Genomic DNA, 16454 nt, shown 5'->3' on the forward strand with positions numbered 1-16454 from the left:
GTCTGGGGGCAGATTCTCATCTCATTTGCATTGGTGCAAATCAAGAGTAATTGTGTTATTCCAGATTGAGAGCAGACGAACTTCCTTAATAGGATTTTCTGTCTCAATAAAGCTATTATTGGATTCAGCCGGTGACTCTATTTTGTCACTGTTTTCCTTTGATTTTACACTGATACACAGTGTTTAGCTTTGCTTCAGAGCGAAGCCTAGAGTGTGCACAACGAGAAGGTCACTTGGGAAGGAAATACAGTTGAGTCTCAGCTTTGGGACCACTTGTTTTTGAGCAGGATTTGCAGCAGTTCCTCCTAAAACAGACTGCTTCTAGCAAGTCACGTACCTGTCTGCTGGCCCTAATCAAAGCCAAGCTCAGGGGAAAGCAGTAGCCCTCATGCACCATGATCACTCATCACAGAAATGGGTGGAGAGGAAAGCAACCCATGCAGCAAAATGACATTAAGCTGAGGGATAAAAGGCACACTTATTTTTAAAGAAAGGGACCGGCTTGAAAGATGATTTAAAAAGAGAAAATTCTTCACATGACTCTTTAAGACAACATAAGCCCCGTTTGTTTCCTTCCTATTTCAGCCTGTTCCTGGTCAAGAACGCCACAGCTAATAATTGTGTCAGAAAACCTTCCTGTCTGAAAATGATCTCTTCCTAATGGGTAGATGATTCCATATGGTTTCACATGTCATAGATGGAGAGAGAACATATTGGACGACTGGCCACAGCTGGCAGTGCCATATGGATAAATGTGCAGGCCCTACTGCATTGTGTACTTCCAAGTAAACCATTTATCTAAACAGGTGCTTACCCACTGGGAATGCAGTTTTATGGTCAAATTTACAGCACGCAGTGATACGAACCGCTCATCCCCTCCTTTTTCTGCAGGGCTAACACAAGACGCTTAGGTATCATTTGAATCCATTCTGCATTGCACTGTGTAACTCCATCGACAGCCATAAAAGCACACCTGGGCAGAGCCCTTGTAAATGAGACCAGAATGTGGCTCTCTGAGCTGTAATAATGGTAGAAGACCAGTCTCCAAAATCCTCTTTGGGAATTGGTCTCTGATATTCAGTTCCAATAGATTTGCTCTATCATATTCAGGAGATTAAAACCACCCCATTTATGAGTCTATACAAATACAGAATCAGACTTTCCACCTCCTGGAGCTACTGTGCTCCTTCCCCAGCTCCAGCTGAAATTTTTGCACTCCTTTTCTCTCTGTGCCATAATTACTTCTTTGTCTAAACATGCTTCATTTTGGAATTCCTCTCGCTTGCATTCCTAATATGCGCAGTTCAAGGTACTTGCTGACTGATTTACGTCGGGCTTGTGTGGCTGCCTTGGAAATGGAGCAGAGCGCATTCCATCCACCTGCGTAATAAAACCAGCTGGTGCAGGGTGGGAGCCCTCAAACCACAGCAGAAATAATCTTTACCTAAGTTTTGACTCAGTTATCTATCTCTCCATCAACTCTTCTGATTGTGGTATTAAAACTATGACTAGGGAGCAAACCTTTGTGAACAAAAAAAAAAAAAAGTCTCTAATTAAGCTGTTTATTCTAGAGCTCTGTTTCATTGCCAACACCAAATACTGGGGTGAGGGAAAATGCATCGTCTTCATTTCTGAGCAGGAAGTTTGATAAGAGCTCAGCCCTCTTAATCTGGCCCTAATATACAGAAAGTTGTAATATCAATTAAACTCTTGGGCTACTTATAGAATCATAGAATGGTTTGAGTTGGAAGGAATGTTTAAAGATCATCTAGTCCAGCTCCCTGCAGTAAGCAGGGACACCTAGGTCAGGTTGATAGCGCCCTGTCCAACCTAGCCTTGAAAATTTCCAGGGGTGAGGCTTCCACCACCTCTCTGGGCAACCTGTGCCAGTGATACACCACCCTCAACATAAAACACTTCTGCCTTATATCTAGTCTGAATCTCCCTTCTTCCAGTTTAAAACTATCACCCCTTGTCCTATCACAATAGGCACTGCTAAAAAGTCTGTCCCCATCTTTCTTATACGCCCCCTTTATGTCCCAAAACTCTGCAATAAGGTCTCTCCTTCATCTCCTCCCATCTGCTTTACAAGCAGCATAACTCATTTGCCTTTATCCCAGGAGGTAACATGTTACACAAGAGTAAATTAGGCCATCTTGGAGTTAAACTGACTTACAGTCTGAGGCTCAGATAAATAATTTCATTAATGAGACATAACTTGGATTCCCTATTAGCAACTGTACCAACCCTATGGTGTGCAAAGGTGCAAAGAGTTAGTTTGGGTAGGAAAATTAGTAATTTTGCAGTGGTTGAAGGAATAAGCCTGACAGTCACCCCATGCTTTTTCCTACTTAGCGATTTCATGTCACTAAAAGTTCAGCTGTGTCTCCTTGAGAAGTGAGAAAACAGAGTAAGCCATTAGAAAGAGGATGGTGATACTAACTGCATTCTCCCATCATCTACTAAACTGCACCCACATCCAAGAGTGTCTGGTCCCTCGCTTCAGTTTATTTGTGCTCATATATTCTAAACATTAGTTAAGCTTTTATAGCGTAACAGTAATAAAGCAGTTTAAATAGCAAGTTCTCAGCTGTGGTTGGTGCACACTGTGCTGCAGGAGATTAAAAAGAAAATCGAAAAGTGTGTGACGGAGATTAAGATGAATCTGAATCACTGTGTATAAGACTGAGTGCCCTTTTTGCCTCTTATCTGCTGTTTGAAGTACCGTTACTTAAGCTCAGTGTTAGGGGAAAAAAATAAAAAAAAATTTAAAAAAGTCTTTCTGAAAGGATGTGAGAAGCCATTTCGAAAGACGACACCTCTCCAGTAAATAAAGTACAAAAGTTTCAGGTCAGCAATGAAATGATGGGGGAGATGGAGTTGAACCCGAAAGAAAACTTGTTCATCCAGGAGGCTTTCAAATCTCGTCACTGAGATAAAGAAGATCAAAGTGCTTAAACACGTTGATCCACTACTGAGGAAAATTTAGTGCTGGTAACAGAGAGCAGCTGCAGTATAGCTGGCATGTCTAAACTCACAGCAGGGGACTAATTGCTCCTATGGATATAGGTTTGCTTTACAAAAACAGGTCTGGAGGAACGTCTTTCTCGTTCGCAGGATGATGGAGATCTATTGATAAGTGGGAAAATGCTGATCTGCTGTAGGCAGCGCTGGGACAGAGCTGCTGGGAGCAGAGCTGCAGCACTGGCAAGGGGGATGCATGAGGATCCTCTGCTTTTATTCAGCGTCTGTTGTGCAGGGAAAGATACTGTCAATTTGCTCAAGATGATAGCATTATCTTCAAGCCTTCCTTGAGATGTATTAAATAATGAAATGAGAGAGAGTAGCTCAAAGTAGAACCTTAATGTTATTTGCACAATGTACTGTCCTGGGAGTAGCCTAGAGAGTGGGACTATCACCATCCCTGAATTCCAAATTTTCTCTCAAACCTGAAATGTTATTTTTATACAAATTATTAACTTGACAGGGGGTGGAGGATAATGGGGCTGGATATATAAAAAAAGTCCCTGGTACAATCACAGACTGTAAAGATACTTATGACAAGTCTGGTGGAGAGGCTCTTACAGCATCTCATTAAACAGGTTCCTTCTTGCAGCCCCAGCACTCTGCAGAGGGTGTGTTCTTGTTTTATTAAGGAACTGAGTAGAAAGAAGGTCTGAAGCAAATGTTAGTGATGGGGCTTTTCCCATGACACACAAGCTATTTCTGGAAGAGATAGGAACTGAATGAGATTTTTGCATTAGGGTGTAAATATCGAGAGGTTTGAGTCCTTCTGTGTAGCTAATACCTGTCAGTTTTGCGTTTCCTTCTTATTCTAAGGGAAATTAAGAAAAATGCTGGAGTTCTGATCCACAGCATCTTCCTCGTAAAAGTATAGCTCCTAGGATCATCATATTTACTCAGTGAAGAAGCAAATGCTGCTCAGCTACCCCAGTCTTTGCAGTTGAGGAGAAACATGTTGCCTCTGGGAGGGAATTAAACACTCCTGTGCTGAGTCACTGCAGGACAGCACAATATGCCAATCTGGCTCCAGCTGTTCAGCCCTCCTTTGGTGTTTGGAGTTCTTTTGATAACAGCAAATTTCACTACATGTGTATAGATTATATGTATATATATGTAGATACATTTGTGTGTGCATGTCCAGCCACATAAGTAACTTTATAAAGTGTATGCTTTGATGTTTTTTAATACCAACGCATTCTTGGGACTTTCCAGAAGTATCCAAATTATTCTCCCTTGGCTTCCAGGACAGGCAATGGAGGGAGGGGAAGGCACAAGGCCAGGGACATTGAGTGGCCTGATCTAGTGGGAGATGTCCCTGCCATGATGGGGAGATTGGAACTGGATGATCTTTGAGGTCCCTTCCAATCCAAATCATACTACGATTCGATGATTCAATGATTCGATGATTCAATGATTCGATGATTCGATGATTTGATTATTCTATGATTCATAGGCCAAGGACTTTTCCTCTCACCACAAATGAAAACCTTTTCATGCCTCTACCCTTGATGGCTCCTTTGCAGTGGGGACCCTCCTTAAAGCCATGCAAATGTCAATAGGGCACCTAAATGCAGGAGGTAAATTCTTCCATGGTTTACAGAGAGGGCATCACAGCATGTCTACCTTTGCCTCAGCATGATGGCCAAGAGGACAGGCTGCTAAGTATGAAGCAATGGGGTAGCCATAGCATGTGGTGGGCTGCAGAGCAAGAATAGAGTTGTGAGGGTATTCTCTGATGGATTAAAGGGTTGATTCATCTGGGCTATCCTAGGACATCTGACCCGGCCTCTCTGCTGGTTTGGAAAGATGCAAGTATTGTGTCAGACCTGCTCGCACAGAAGATGCCTCAGACAGGTGATGGCATTTCTCAGGGTCAGAAGCACCCTTGGTTAGTCCCAGGAGAATCCCTGCCCTTTGCTCTGGGGACCGGTCATGTGTTCAGGTGTGATCACACTGAGCTGAAGGAAAAAGTCTGTGGCAGAGGCACAGTGGACAGTGTGTAAAGAAGTCCTTATGTGGAACATCGTGAGAATATCCCTTTCTCGACACCCTCCTCAGTCATGTTACACCCCGGAGGAGCACACCCTCCCAACAGAAGCACTGAGCTTCAGGAACAGTGCCCTTACCCTCTGTTCACACGGGACTGGTCTCACTACTGGAACAACCCATTGATTTAGAGCAGTAAATTAAGGAATGGGTTCAGCAGCACATTTCAGGTACAACGTGCCCTCAAGCAGTGCAGAACTATCTAATCCAATCTACCTGTTGGTCCACTCCAGCAGCTACACTAGGTTTTAATTTCTGAGAAAAGAGCTTTCAGGAACATGTTAAAAGAGTATTTGATACTAATTTCACTGATTTGTTACAACAGTTATACTGGGAGCTTTTGCTTTATACACCTTGTCAATCGTTGGTGTCTGGCATTTTTTATGCTTATTCTACTCTTAAGAAATTATCAAAAACAGCTGTTTGGAGTTTTTGTGGAGAACATGTTATCTGTGGCCAAGTAGGATAAAAACATTGTGAGGAAGTTGCAACTTTCCTCCATGTTTTCAAGTCAGAGAACGTCAGAGTTCAGATGTACAAATAACCTACAAAATGACCAGAGAACATGTATAAGGTGATATGCAGGAGGGCTTAAAGTCTGTGAGACACATGAGCTCCACATAGCCTAGTCTACCATTGCCAGCTTTTATTAGGGTCAAGTTTTCCATCTCTGAGCTCAATAGCTGTGCTCCTATAAACTTCTCAATGTCAGCTTACCTGCCCACCGGCAAAAAACCAAGGGAAGGGCAGCAATTACCCTTCATTGCAAAGCGTTTGAAGGATTTTGGATTATAGATCAGCACTGGATAAAGGGAAGGATTATTGCTTCCATTTAACAGCTTCAACGCAATGTTTATTGATGCTGAGATTATGTCTTATTGTTGGTCAAGACTGTGCTGAAATACCCAAAGCCATTTACAGGACAACAATTGAGCAACAATTACAGAATCGTCTGTTGTGAACTGGGAAACATACTGTGATACTTTTCTAGGCTACACCAGAATTCTTTCTTCTACAGAGACGTTTTTAATATACAGTTCAAACAGGCCAGGAGAAATGTTTTTACTTATGAAATGAACCCAAAAGAAAAAAATATTTTTTCCCGCAGAAGGTGTAGCTGAAAAAATAATACAGAAGCCAAAGAAGACTTTTTTCTTTTTTTTTTTACCCACAGTAGACCAGGAAAATATTTATTCTGGAGATGCTGTTGCACAAAAGATATATTTTAATGCTTTGAATTTAGCGATATGGATGATGAAGCGTTTCAAAGCAAATTTTGTGGTAAGATGCAAAGAAAGGGTTTTTATGTGCAGGAAATGGGGCTTTCTGAACTGCTTTGCAAGCCTTGATCACATAGGTGTGTAAATTTTAAACTCTGCAAGTATAGGATCAACTTCACTATGATAGAGAAGCTGTTGTATTTTGGTGCGATTGCTTAGCTGACCTGAAATCTAAGTTCAGTGAACCAAATTTCCATAACAGTAGCAACTCAATTAAGGTCGCTACACTTCAGGCTGATGACAATGCCAATTTCTTTGTTGCAACTGGCCAAAACTACATATTCTGTCCTCAAGCTCTGGCTTGATAAGAATCATTTCTTTACCAGTTTTATTATTGCAGTCAACTAAAGTTTTGAACAGTGTCACTGGTGGAAGTGTTCAAGACCAGGCTGGATGAGTCTTTGAGCAACCTGGTCTGGTGGGAGGTGTCCCTGTCCATGGCAGGGAGGCTGGAACTAGATGATCTTTAAAGCCCCTTCCAACCCAAATCATTCTTTGATTCTGTGATTCCTGAAATGCTGCTTAGCCTTTGTCAAAGTCACATCACAATTATTGGCTGAAGGGGTAGGTGCTCATTTGCACTGAGAAAGCATAGCTCAGTGTAAGACTCATTGACTGTTAACTTAGGCAGCTGAAGACTAGACACCTAAGTTGATAGCTCTTTAACATCTAATATGTAGATGTCTAAAGTTAGCTGAGATAAATCTGTGATGACTAAGGTATATATAAGCAAATGAAACTTAGATACAGTATGATTAAAAGCAGAACACAAACGCTAACTTTTTGCACAAAGCTTAACTAATGATCTTGTGAAAAGTGAGGAAGAAGAGCTTGGCAAACAAAGACCACAGAACAGTAACTCTTTTGATCAGTGTTAAAATGCAATTCTGCCAAAGCTCAGTGGGACATATTCCATGTTTCACTTGTGTTGCCATTTCCCAGAAATCCTTTTTTCCACCTGAAATTATTGCACACTGAGAAAATTATATTAATTCTGAGAAAGCTCCACTGTGCAGTCTTCTCCAGCTTGCTCTACAAACTACTTAAAAACCAGCCTCACCCTTCTTAAAAAACAACAATAAAACAGCAGAAATAAAATATTATGAAATAGCCCCTACAACACAATTTGAACAGATTTTTGAGGTTTAGGGGTAGGCCAGCTACTTAACTCTGAAAGATGCTGTCTGTAATCCCACCATCACCCTAGCAGGGGAGGACAACAGGGCAACAAAGGAGAAAGACTTTAAGGTTGGGGGAAAAAAATAAACCAGTTTATATTCAATGATACAAATGAATATGTTAAAATGTGTAAAGCACTAGGAGCCATCCTGGCTGATGAGGCTCAAAACTGACTTGATGTGTGGGCTAAAAAGAAGACATGCATAGGGGAAGAGCAGCTCTCCAGGGCTAACTGCTTCTGTAGTTCCTCCCCAAGGGTGGCTCACCCAGCACTGCTCATCCTCCCTCTAGGACCTCCCTTCTTTACTTTTTTACCCAAAAGGGGAATGGATAACAAGCCTTAACTCTTTTCCAGCTGAATCAGTGTCTAAGGATGGTGATGCCTCAAGGCAAATCTTGTCAGATGGTATGGGTTGGTTGTGGAAGGACCTCCTCCCCAGATTTCTAAGCTCTGCCTTCCCTATGTATCTCCTGCCAAGGGCTGATTGGGTGGATGATGATCATTATGATAATTATAATAATTTGGTTTTGTTTTGGTGGTTTTTTTTGAAGACAAATTGTCAACGTATATGGCAATGAAACTTTAGGTCAAAGCCATTAAATATTTCTACCTGGGGTGTAGATTTGGTGTGAAAAGACAGGATGTGCAAGTCTGGAGAATGTTAATAGAATCATAGGTTAATTTAAGTTGGAAAGACTTTTAAGGTCATAAAGTCCAACCATAAACCTGACACTGCCAAGTCCACCACTAAATCATATCCATGAGCACCACACCTGCACACCTTTTAAATACCTCCAGGGATGGCAACTCCACCACTTCCCCGGGCAGCCTGTTCCAACGTTTAACAACCCTTTGTGTGAATAACTTTTTCCTAATATCCAATCTAAACCTCCCCTGGTGCAACTTGAGGCCATTTCCTCTTGTTCTATCACTTGTTATTTGAGAAGAGAGACAGACCTCCACCTTACTACAACCTCCTTTCAGGTAGTTGTAGAGAACAATAAGGTTAACGGTGGTGGTTGGGCTTCAGTCATTGCAAAGGAATACTCTTCCCCACAGAAAGATGTCCTTTGACTCTTCTGAGCCCAACAAAACTCTCTTCTACTCTCATTTGCTGCCTTTTGGAACATGCTTATGATCTCCTAATACATCAGCCATATCTTTCTGTTCTCCATGGGGGAACAAAATAATGAGAGGTTATCCTGTGAGCCAGGGCTTCCTTTGGGAGGATGATTTGACAGGGAGGTTGAATTAAATGATCTCTAAGGTCCCTTCCAGCCTAGGCCATTCTGTGATTCTATTCTGTGATTTTCAGCTCATCTCTACACGTGCTTCTCTGCTTCCCACCTTACCCCACTTAGCTGCTGTGTTAGAGAGAAAATCCCATCTCTTATAGCAGAGTGTGATAGTGGAAAAAAAAGATGGAGAACAGTGTGCAGCACTGAGGCACCAAGAAGCAGCAGTGACCAGTTTATGTATGCCTCTGTCTCTTTAACTCTGGTGATGTGCAACTGTCTCCGAATCATCAGACTGTCCCCATTCTGAGGAAACACTTGGTTTCAAGCACACATTGAAGCTCTGATGACTCCAGCAAGACTTGTGCTTAATGGTAAACATCTGAGAAAAACATTGTTTGGGGACACAGTGGACTACAGAACATGCCTAACGGCTTTGCAGGATCCTCAGGTCAGACCCAGAGATGGGAATTGAAGTATTCCTGGCCAGTCTGAACATCCTTGGTGAGGTCCATGTCCATGATCTACCTCATTCCCTCCACCTCCCAGCAGCAACCAGGCCATTTATTGCCATTCTTTGTGCTGTTCAGGCCAGCACTAATTACTGTCCTCCTGGGACGGGGAGGGGGGATGGAGGGTGTGCAGGGAGGGTCTTGCAAAGTGGACACTATTGTTAGAAATTCAACTGATACCACAGTAATTCAGGGGTGTCTCACCAGCTGTGAGTTATCCTAAGATGGACTGAAGCAGCACGCTAGCTGGGAAAGTTTTTGCTATTTCCAGGGCTGAACACTGCGTAGATTCCTCGGTGTCTTTTCTGAACACATAATATATTTGGAAATAACTTAACTGAAAAGCCCCCAAGCAAGCAAACCCCAAAACAATCCAACCATCAAAAGCCTGGATTAAAGAGCACAGGTGGCAAGATATTGTTCTCTTCTGTGTGGTCCCTGATGCAGATGCCTTGTTTTCACAACACTGGTAATGAAAGCGTTTTTATTTTTGGACACTCTTTAGGGTACAATGTAATACATCAAAATAAATCATCGCATCATATGCCTGTTACAAATGAAAGCTGATGCACCAAATGTCAAGGTTGCTTGCTTTGATTAATCAATGAATATCACCAATTTTGCTAACAGTGCTGAGGAGAGGAATGGCAATGAAGGGAAAAATGTTGAGTTGATACAAAGATATAAATATATAGCTAAGATTTGCTAAGTTTGTGTAGATTATATTGTCAAGTCAGGCAAAATCTCCATTGGATCTGTAATTTAGCAGAGAAACTGTATACTGTTGTCCCTCTTTATTTTTACTTGTTAAATGAATTCAGTAACCGTCATATTTGAAAAAAAAAAACATTCTTTCAGCTGCAGTGGAGAAAACTTCTGATCAAATCAAGAGCATTAGCTTCAAGGCCACCATTCTTCCTATGAGCCAGGAAGTATCTATGTGATAAATTAACTATGGGTGAATGCAAAATCTTTAATGAGAAAAACCGTGCTCCGCTGAATTCAGCCTTTCATGTGGAAGCTGTTTGGGACCTTACTGAAAAGAATGTGTTAATCAAGAGAAAAGCATAATTACTATCTTGTCAACAGACACAAATAGGAAAGCCTGGTGAAAATGAGGTTGAAACTGACTCCAAAAAACACACACAGAAGGAGTTTTTCTATACAGTTTTCAAAGAGCCTGCCTTCACTGCGCAGTGATTTATGACAATTGGAATCTCACTATTTCTGCAATTAATATTACTGGATGCTTCCTATTCAGAGGAATTTTAATCATAATAATGCAAATGGAAGTATTATTGCAGCTAGGTCTCAGTTCGTATTTCATATTGAGTCAAAGGTTCAATATTCAGCATCCTTCTCAATAGAGCATTTGCATTGTATGGATAGATGAATGTGCACCAGAGGTAAAATAACTGAATTAATATAAACCAGAATAATAGGTCTGGCACATAGCTTCCCATTTTCCCATTTTGCTCTAAGGTCCTGATTGTTCAGGCTTTTTAAACCATTAATAAATTATTGCAATGCACTGGTAATTACACCTCACTGAAGTTGTGTACTGTATAAATTTCACTGGTGATGGACTTAGATAAGTTCCTTGTGCTTATTTTTAGAAAGTCAAAGGCAATTCATCTCCAACTAGGCCATGTTTAAAAGTTGAAAGTGAAAAAAATGTGCAATTATTTCCAAACATGAGGAGAATATTAGTGACAAACATTTTGTCCTGCAAGTTTTTTTGCACTAAATATATTAGTAAGAAAGGCAGAAGCAAGGACAGTTATTAATTTTGACATGTGTTTTAAAAATATAAGGTTTTATGAGTTTTGTTCATGCAAATATTTTCTAAATTGTCTTCTTCATGTTTTTACCTTTGTCTGTGTTCCCCTATATAATTTCTTAGATCATTATTAGTTTCTTTATGACTGCTGATACTCCTGGAAATATTTGGGTTTTTTCCTTTTTCATTCTTTATCTTTCTTTCTTTTTTTCTTCACATGAGAGGGAAGAAGGGATAATCATAATTTACTTTTTTTAATTCATGATGGCTTTTATTAAAAACTATGAACTTGAAGTTTCTGAGAATGTTTCAGAGCTAATTCAGAAACAGAATTACTATTTCAAAAAATAAACAGCCTACGCAGTTTAAGTCCATACTACAAATGCATTTCCCAGTCCTTTTCTATGTAGCAGAAGGATATTTTATATTTTCATCCAAAAGGAATGCAACTGTTGCATGAAAACTCTTTACCAGGAGGTGACAGTGGAGGAATTCATGCATGTGGGCAAGATGAGACCCTACTTTTTGGGGAACAAAGAAGTGCAGTCATAGAGCTTAAATGCCCATCACATGACGTTATTATCCTCTTGATAGCAAAGAAGTCCTTAGGTGGGACACACGTTTGAAACTTTGCAGATCTGTGCTCAAACCCAGTCCAAACTCCCCGTGTAACATCAAGGAGAACGCTTTGGTCTAGGTCTTCAGAAATATCTCAGCACCCAGCTGAGTGAGAAGGAGATGCACAAAGAACTTTTAGGACAAGATCCAACAGATATCACTATACATCTTATTCTGTATCCTGTGGTTTGGATCAAGCAGTTATGTGCTCTAGGTACCTGATGCTCACTTTTTCTGGCATCACTTTATATCCAGTTGGGTCTGGACTTTCAAAATGACATTCAGGTCATGATATAGATATGTACATACTAGCATGGAAACAGAATATTTAATTTATTCTTTTTTAGAAGAGATAAAATCACTTTAATAGTGCATTTTGTGAGTCATCCCAGTAATACACAGGCCTGGCACAATAACTTCTAGGAGAGAGGTGTAAATGCAAAAGCATCCATAACCTTTCAATTTGTAACCATGACTGCTCAAGGAGCAGAGCTGACCACCTCCTTATTGTCTCTGTGCTGGAGCTTATTCATAAAAATGAAAATAATAGCACTTCCTTACCTTGACAAGTAGTTTAAAAATACATATATTAAAAATCAGGAGAAATATGGATATTATGGCAGTGGGGGATCATAAATGTAACAGAGTCCTGAGAATGAACAGTTTAGTCTCACCTCCCCCTCATTTCCAGATCTCCCAGAAAAGCATTCTGGTGAGCAGTGGCCTCTTCTGCTTTTGTTTTCATTCTCATTGAAGTGAACGCCAGTGAGAAAGGAGACTCACAAAATTAATTCAGATTGGTTTAGATAAGGACTGTGTGATGTTGATTAAAAACCATCTAAGGGGCCATTAGCAAAGTGAGATAATAAATGAAAATGTGTTGAATCGCATGAATTTTCTAGTGGGGGAACATCAGGGAGCAGTCTTGAGCCCAGTCTTTAAACATCTTCATTCATTAGCTGAAAGACAGGAAAAGAGTATATGTTAATTAAAATCACAGATGATACAAATTGGGAGGCACTGCATAAATCAGTGAAGACAGAGAGATTAGAAACCTTAGGCAGGAGATCACAAAAGGAGATGAAGCTTAGAAAAACACGTGTGAGGGAGAAATAATCCATGCGAGGACACAATCAGCAGAAAGGAGAGTTGTGCAAGAAGCAGAATTAATGGGAGGAAGCCAAAGGATATGGACCATGGAGTAAAGGGCAATGTAGCAGAGCAGCTATTTAAAGGTGACCTTTGCACCTTTCCAGTGGACTGCTTGGATTCAAAATTAATTTATAACTGGCAAGACTAAAAGATCAGTGTAGGTTTGCACCATGTATGCAGAAACAGGTTGCCAAGGAAAGATGTGGAAGCTCACCTCTATAATAGCATGTTACCGCATCATTCATATTTCCTAATTTATTTTTTTTCCAATTCTGCAAGACCTCGTGCACCAGAGTGCATGTAAAATGGATGCATAAGAAGGAAGGCGGGTAGCCTGAGAAAGTTGCTGGCCCTGGTAAATGTGGCTTTCAAGGAAACTACACAATCCCAGTTGCTGCCATGTCTTCTCTACCTCCTCAGTCCCTACGAGACTTTGTCTTCCTGAGACAAGGAAAAGAGCTGAGTGAGGAGACTTGAGGCTAATTAGCTAATAAGAGAAAAGGAGCCCCAGTGCTGTGCCACTCTTTGTTTGAACCTCCTGCTTGTGGCATGACAGGTTTGTCACACATGCATCATTACTTTTAAACTGGAATTCTTCGATACCACAAGAAACTCAGATAAGATAAAATTTACTGATGGGAGTCGAAACAGTAAGAAGCGTCTGTGTAAGATCTTAGTCACTTCACTCTTACAAAGGTAAAAGATTCAAGGAAGGAAATATTTGAGAGAGCCACATAAACAAAAAAAAAAATCTTTCATCTCCTGAGCTCTAATTCTATGACTGTAAAATCACACAATAAGAAAGCAAATAACTACTCTTGGAACTACGGTAGAGGAACTGTTAAATTGCTCTTTTTGGTAAAGGCACGGGTGTTTGCACAGGTAGCCAAGGACAAGCATTTAATTCTAAGTGCTGTATAGAAAAACCTTATTTTGTATTTAACAAATACATTTATTTCCATGGGATGACTAAGTATGCACTAATATATCGCTAATGTGATATTATGCTAGGAACCACGTATGTACAGATGACTGTTTTATGTGCCCTCTCTAACTCTTAGCAATTGGTTTCTATTCATTTCAGATAGCAAATAACTTAAAAATCACTAAAAAAACACTGATTTTTCTCTATTGTTTACAGGTAGACTGAGAATAACACACGTCCAGGTTAAAACTGTATTCTACAAGAGATATTTGATGGATTATTCCTAGATATTTCTGAGAAGGCAAATAAGAAACGTGAGTACTAATTCCAGTACCTGGGGTGGGATGTTCTAATTGTGTTTTGATGGTTGAAATCAAATTATGATGGTTGTAATGCTTCTTGTGCATATTTCTCTAACTGCAGTCATGAGAAATTTCACTAATTTCTTTGGAACAAGTCTTTCATTGATCTATGTTTATTTTTTATTATCTGACAATGACTGGTGTTACAATCCCCATCAAGGATGCATTTTTACTGGGACAGGCACTCTAGAAACATCGACATTTTCTGGATGAAATTACTTACTTCTAAGAAAGAAGCCACGGATAGTGCCAGGCAGATGGAGACCCATGGATGTAATAAGAAAGTGCTGGTCAGCACGACAGGCAATTCTAATAGAGCACCTGCAGCCTAGCTCTTGTCAGGGCTTTCTAGATATTTCTGCAGAGAAACATGGAGAATAACAAGGTTATTTCATAGATATTTATGGGGAGCCGCATGGAAGAAAATACAAAAGCACTCATTTGAAAATGCAGCACATGGACTGTGGAAAATGGTTGTGTGGGTTGATTGGATCCAGACAGCCTAGTTTTGATATAAATGGAGAAGGGAAATCAATGCTATATCTGGGCAAATGGCCTTTGCATCCGGGGAATAGCACCAGGGCGCATTTACAGCTGAGAAAAATGAGAGAAAGGGATTCTGCAGGAATGAAGATGTTCAGTGGTGAAGTCTGAGGTAAGGGGTTTACCTAGGTGGATAGATAAGAGAGAAAAGGTGTTACCTAAAGCGTTACACAGAACAGATCTGCAAGGCTTCAAAGTATCTGGGAAGTGGCATCTGAGAGAGGAGTGTGAGTTGAAGCTGATATCAAAGTTATGGGCATTTGACAGGACGATGGCGTTGTCTGCAGTGATAAAGGGGGAAGGTTGCTTGGAGGTCATGGCTGGGACTCCTCAAATGGAGAGAAAGCAAAATTGAGATGTTTGAGTACGTAGAAAAAGAAGAGCAAAGAGTAGAGAAGCAGAACCACAATTCAAAGAATCACAGAACATTTGGGCTCGGCAGGGACCACAGGACATGACCTAGTCCAACCACTTGCACAAAGCAAGCTTTCCTAGAGGAGGTTGCTCAGGACAGTGTCCCTCTGACTTTTTAATAACCCAGTGAGTGAGGACTCCACAACCTCTCTGGGAAACTTGTTCCACAGTTTGAGCACCCTCAGCGCAAATAAGGTTTTACTAATGTTCAAATGGGGTATTCTCTTTTGTGTCATCTGGAAACTTCCTGAAGATGCAGTCTGCCTCATCCAGGTCATTAGTGAGAGACTTAATAGTGTTGGACGCAGTATCAATCTCTGGAGTCTGTCTATCACCAGTGACAGGTCTCTGGCTGGAATTAATGCCACTGATACTTTGAGCCTGGCATTTCAGGCAGTTTTCAATCCACCTCACTGTCCATTTATTTAGGCCATACTTCAACTTTTTATCAGTAGGGGTGTTCTGCAAGAGTGTCAACACATTATTAAAGCCAAGACATGCAACATCTGCTGCTCCCCTCTCATCCACTGAGCAGTTCGTCTTCCCTCAGATAGTGATTAGGATGGTTACACATGTTGTCTCTTCCATAAATCCATGCTGACTACTCCCACCTACCTTCTTGTCCTTTATATGCCTGTAAATTATTTCCAAGATTATTTGCTCTATAACCTTCGCAGGAACCAAGACTAAGTGGCCTATAGTTCCCTGAATCCTCCTTTTTGCACTGCCTAAAGATAAGAGTGTCATTTGTGTCCTTCCAGTCCTTATGAACCTTCCTCAATTGCTACAGACTTTTAAAGTTAATTGAGAGTGGCCTCACAAGAACATCAGCCAGGTCTTTCAGCACTCACGAGGATGTTCTATCAGGTCTCATGGACCTGTACATCTCCAGTTTGTTCCCTAACCTGATCCTCCTTCACCAGGGATAAGTTTTCTTTGCTCTAGACTTTCCCACAACTCTCAGACACTTGGGGTGGCTGAGGACAAGTCTGACCTGTAAAGACCAAGGTGAACAGCACTTTGAGTACCTCTTCCACGTCCTTTGTCACTGTGTCCTCTGCCCCATTCAGCAGGGACACAGCATTATCCATCTCACGTATCATCATCTGCCTGATGTTAACATTGAAGTTACGTTTGTGGGTTAGATTACAGAGAGTAGTGAGAGTAGAGAAAGGATCCAGAGCATTCAGAGTTAGAAGGAGGCATAATGCAGATTTATCAAAGGGGAAACAGACAAATAAGACAACCTGGAGAGGAACTGAGGCAGCCAAAGGAGAGAAAAACATCAGAAATGAGAGACTAAGTAGTTGGCTGCCTCAGGCAGCTGATAAAATAGGGAGGAATTGTATGAAAAGGTCTAAAACAGAGCTGGTGATTGGGGAG

General features: G+C 40.9%; 1 long non-coding RNA gene across 1 annotated transcript in view; it reads left to right on the forward strand.

Moving 5' to 3' along the window:
* Window positions 1–14053, forward strand: part of LOC104277858 — a 201623-nt gene extending 187570 nt beyond the window's left edge. The window contains exon 3 of the long non-coding RNA XR_717851.1: window positions 13969–14053. This is a non-coding gene — a long non-coding RNA (uncharacterized LOC104277858). The remainder of the gene's footprint in view (window positions 1–13968) is intronic.
* The last annotated feature ends 2401 nt before the right edge of the window (window positions 14054–16454 follow it).

The sequence above is a fragment of the Apaloderma vittatum genome, unplaced genomic scaffold (genome assembly GCF_000703405.1).
Source record: "Apaloderma vittatum isolate BGI_N311 unplaced genomic scaffold, ASM70340v1 scaffold2198, whole genome shotgun sequence".
Lineage (NCBI taxonomy): Eukaryota > Metazoa > Chordata > Aves > Trogoniformes > Trogonidae > Apaloderma > Apaloderma vittatum.